The following is a 4,575-nucleotide window of genomic DNA, read 5'->3' on the forward strand; positions in this document are numbered from 1 at the left end:
TGAATGAGCCAGTCAGGGGTCTGGGAAACTGACTCTAGCTTTTTAGCACAAACAGAGAAATGGCAGAGATCACCTGGAGGTGGAGATGAAAAGCAAAAGGCACCGCTGTCTCTTAGCAGGACGTGGCACCAGACACGACAGCCACCGGCACCACAGGCAAGGCCAAGAGGGGCCCCACCCTCTGTTCTGCTGACTCCTCAGAGCGGAACTGCAGGGCATCTGACTGGCAAGACTCGGATCACATGCCCACACCTCAGTGCCCAGAGCAAAGAAACAATAGAGGCTCTGAATTCCTCCCTTCAGTTCTTTCAGTATTCACTGAGCATCTAGTACGCGCCAGGCACGGGTCTAGGCCCTTGAAAACAGTGACAAAATCCACAGAGATCCATGTTTTCATGGCCCTGTCATTAGAGGGGAACGACTGACAATAAACAACAGACACAACTGTGTGAATAATGTGGAAGGTTAATAGGACAAAGAAAAAGGAGAAGGAAGATTGGGAAAGTGTAAGGAGAGGGCGGGAAGGGCACAGGCTGCGATCTTACACAGTGTGGTCGGGGAGAGCCTAACGGGGAAGGCAGGGGCGAGCCCTGCGTGCGCAGGAAACAGCGAGGAACCTGGTAGGGCTGCAACGCCGGAGCCACGGGGGGAGATCGGGCCGGAGGGATCGGGATTGGGGCAGCAGACTGGATGGGACCTAATGAGAACCCTGTGAGGACTCAGGCTTCCCGATGAGTGCAGCGGGGACTCCGGGAGGACTCGGACCCCAGGGGTGGCCCGACCATGCTGCAGTTTAACGGGATCTCTTCGGCCACTGAGTGGGGAATGCGTGGCAGGGGCGAGGATGGAGGTGCAGAGACCAGTTAGGAGGCTCCCACAGTAATCCAGGGGAGAGAATGGAGGTGGAGATGGTAGGAAGTCATCGGATTCTGCGTGATTTATGAAGGTAGAACTGGCAGGACTCGCTGACAGAGCGATGCGGGAGAGGAATCAGAAATGTTCCCAGATTCTGGGTTGAACAACTAGAAAGATGGAGTTGCCATGAGTTGAGACAGAGAAGGCTGTGGGTGGGGCATGTGGCATGCGCAAGCAGGGGGCAGAAAGGGGTTGGATGGAGAGTAAGCTTTTGGTGTATGGGACGACGCTCTAACCAACTGAGCCACCAGGCCAGGGCGAGTGGAGATGGCCTTGTGTGCGGAGGTGGCCGGGGCCCCTTTGGAAGCTGAGGGGAAAGAGGCAAGTGAGGGAAAGGGTGCTGATCGGGATAAAGAAAACCCACACAAGGGAGGAGAGGTGGGTCCCAGCTGAGGACTGGCCTAGGAAAGCTCAGGTTCCAGCTCCAAGTGAACAGAGGGAAGAATTCCAGACATGGCTTGACAGGAGAGGTGGTGGCACTGACATCGGGCGAGAAGAAGGAGGGGGGCATGACCCCAGAATATTGCACCCCAACTCCCACCGTCATCCTAAGGGCCTTCCATGTGGACCTCTGAGTCCAGGTTTTCTCATCTTCCCACCACTCTCCAGTCCTCAGCCCCCGGCCCACCCCTGCCATATGGCACCCCTGGGAGCCATAACCAAGGTCTGCTGTGCCCCAGAATCCTCAGAGCTCTGAGCACAGCCTCATACCTGAGTTCCCACCCACGTGGCTGCTTTCTCTGCTTCTGCCGCGGACCACAGTCGGGAGGCACCCATCCCTGGCTGTCCCCCAGCCCGCCCAGCCCCTCTCGCCTCCAGCCCTGAGTGGCTCCCTCTCCTGCTCGCCACCTGGGCCCCCCACTCAGCAATGGCTTTGCTTCCTGTTTCAGAAAGAAAATTCGGTGCTGAGTGAGAGAAGTCAAACAGAAAGAAAGACATTGTAAGGTTGCACTTTTTTGAAGTTCTAGAACCAGCAAAATGAATCTATCCTAATCTGTAGTAATAGAAATCAGGTCAGTGTCACCTGGGGCTGGGGCAATGCAGTGGGGTACAAAGGAACTTTCTGGAGAGATGGAAATGATCTATGTCTTTATTGGGGTGGTGGTTACATGACTGATATATTTATCAAAAGTCACCCTGGCTGGTGTGGCTCAGTGGATTGAGTGCGGGCCTATAAACCAAAGGTTATCCGTTCATTCCCGGTCAGGGCACATGCCTGGGTTGGGGGCCAGGGCCAGAGGGTGCAGGAGGCAGCCACACACTGATGTATCTCTCCCTCTCTTTTTCCTTCCCTTCCCCACTCTCTGGAAATGAATAAGTAAAATCTTAAAAAAAAAAAAAAGTTATCACTTGTGCCCTGACCAGTGTGGCTCAGTTGGTTGGGCAGTGTCCCACAAAGTGAAAGGTCGCCAGTTCTAATCCAGAGCAGGGCTCACCCCTGAGTTGCAGGTTTGGTCCCCGGCCAGAGTGTGGGCACCTATGAGAGGCAACCGATTGATTTTTCTCTTCCTCTCTTTTTCGTTCACTTCCCCTCTCTCTCTAAAATAAATAAATAAATAAATAAATAAAATCTTTTAAAAAAACTCATCACTTGCTCACTTAAAATATGTACCTTTTATTATGTGCAAATAATGCCATTAAAAAGTTTTTTTAAAGGATGACAGATGTTAGCTTATCGCACTAAGCACTTGTACACATATCCAATCATCATGTTGTACACCTCAAACTAATGCAATGCTGCATGTCAGTTATATCCCAATGAAACTGGAAAAACGGAGGAGCCCAGAGGGACTGTGGGAGAAGGCTCTTCGTTCCCGTCTGGCCGCAGCCATCCGGTAAGCCACGGTGGGCGCTGACAGGCACCTCCAGGAGCTGTGGGGGAAGAAGCAGCCCGATGTGACGCACTTCCTTCTCAGGGGGCGCTGCTGGCAGTACTGCCAGCTCTCTGCACTCCCCAGGGACCCCCACGCCACACCACCAGGCCCGATAAAGCGTGCAGGCTAGGATACAAGGTCAGGCAAGGTTATGTCATATATCAGATTCATGTGCGCTGTGGTGGCCGCAAACGCCCGGTTCCTAAGAGCTGGACCTACGTCAAGCCTGTCCATCGCAGTGTTAACCAGACGAAGTTTGTCCAAAGCCTTCGGTCCTTTGCTGAGGAGCGAGCTGGGCGCCACCGTGGGCTCTGGGAGTCCTGAATTCTTACTGGGTGGGGGAAGATTCCACGTATAAACTCTTTGAGGTCGCCCTCATTGATCCATCCCATGAGGCTGTCAGAAGGAATTCTGACGCCCAGTGGGTCACCAGAGCCCTCCACAAGCACCAGGAGGTTCGAGGGCTGACATCTGCTGCCGCAAGAGCCACCCTCGGCCTTGGAAAGGGCCACCAGTTCCACCCACTGCTGGTGGTTCTCGCGGTGCAACGTGAAGGGGGCGCAATGCTCTCGAGCTCCACCATTACCACTAATATGTGCTGTGTTTGTAATGTTCTTACCTAATAAACAATTTAGGATATTTTAAAAAAACTGGAAAGATCGAGAACTAAAAAAACAATTTAAAGAGAAAATACACACTCTCAAGCAAAGAAGTCCTACACACGCGCGCGCATGCACACACACACATACCCACATCCATCCTTCACCTCCTCCCTTCTCTCTGGGGGAAGGAGAATGGTCCCCTCTGGTCCGCCCAGGCCCTGGTGCTGGAGACTGTCCTAAAAACCTGGGCCGCCTCCCCCTGACCTTGCACTCCCCGCCCCTGCTCTCCTGTCTCCCTCTAGCTGACAACCCAGGCCCGAGGAAGGCTGTCTAAACTCGCGCTGTCCTCCTCTCCGCCTGCGACATCCACATCACCCCCTCCAGCATGCCGGTGTGGCCACCCCTGCCCGAGACCCCTGCCTCCAGGCCATCCCTCTCTCCTTCCTCTCTCCTCCCTGGTTTCCACGACACCACTTTTCCTGGGGCTTCCCCCCCCCCCCAGCTCTAGACACTCCTTCCCACGCCCCTGCCCTGGCTTCTCTCCTCTGCCCGCTCTTCAACGCAGGTGCTCCCTGGGCCTCGGGCCTCGGCCTTCTGCTCTCCGCACCTGCAGGCCCCTCAGTGTGGTCGGGTTCACACCAGGGCTCCAGCCACCCTCGATCGCTGACGACGCTCAAAGATGGCTCTGGATACTTTTTCAGAGTATCAGGGAGATGGAAGAAGAGGTGGACAGACTATTATGTATGTTTCAAAAGCATTTTACAATTTTTAAAGTGATACACATATCCAACCCTCCTCTGGGACCTTCCACTGCACTTCAGGTTCAGCAAGCCCCAACCCGAACTCATCAGCTCTCTCCCAATCCTGTTCTCCTTTCTTCAGGAGCCAGAAACTCCTTTAAGACAGAAACTTGGGGGTCGCCCTCCCACTGCATGACCACCAACTGTCCACTACCCCTTCTCTTGATTTCAGCCCCTCCTCATTCCCCTCCCCATCCCCATTGACACTCCATCCGGGTCCCCTGTGTCTCTCCCAGAGAAGTTCAAACATTCACCCAATTCATTCATTCATTCATTCACTGTTAACTGAGCACCAACTCTGGGCCAGACACTGATTCCAGTGCTTGAGATACATCAGCGAACACAGCACAGAAAAACCCCTGTCTCTGGCACTTGCAATGATTT

At 54.0% G+C, this 4,575-nt stretch overlaps 1 pseudogene; it reads left to right on the plus strand.

The window, feature by feature from the left end:
- Positions 1–1,953: 1,953 nt before the first annotated feature.
- Positions 1,954–3,661, plus strand: LOC114503840 (annotated as a pseudogene).
- Positions 3,662–4,575: the final 914 nt, after the last annotated feature.

The sequence above is a fragment of the Phyllostomus discolor genome, chromosome 8 (assembly GCF_004126475.2).
Source record: "Phyllostomus discolor isolate MPI-MPIP mPhyDis1 chromosome 8, mPhyDis1.pri.v3, whole genome shotgun sequence".
Taxonomy (NCBI): Eukaryota; Metazoa; Chordata; class Mammalia; order Chiroptera; family Phyllostomidae; genus Phyllostomus; species Phyllostomus discolor.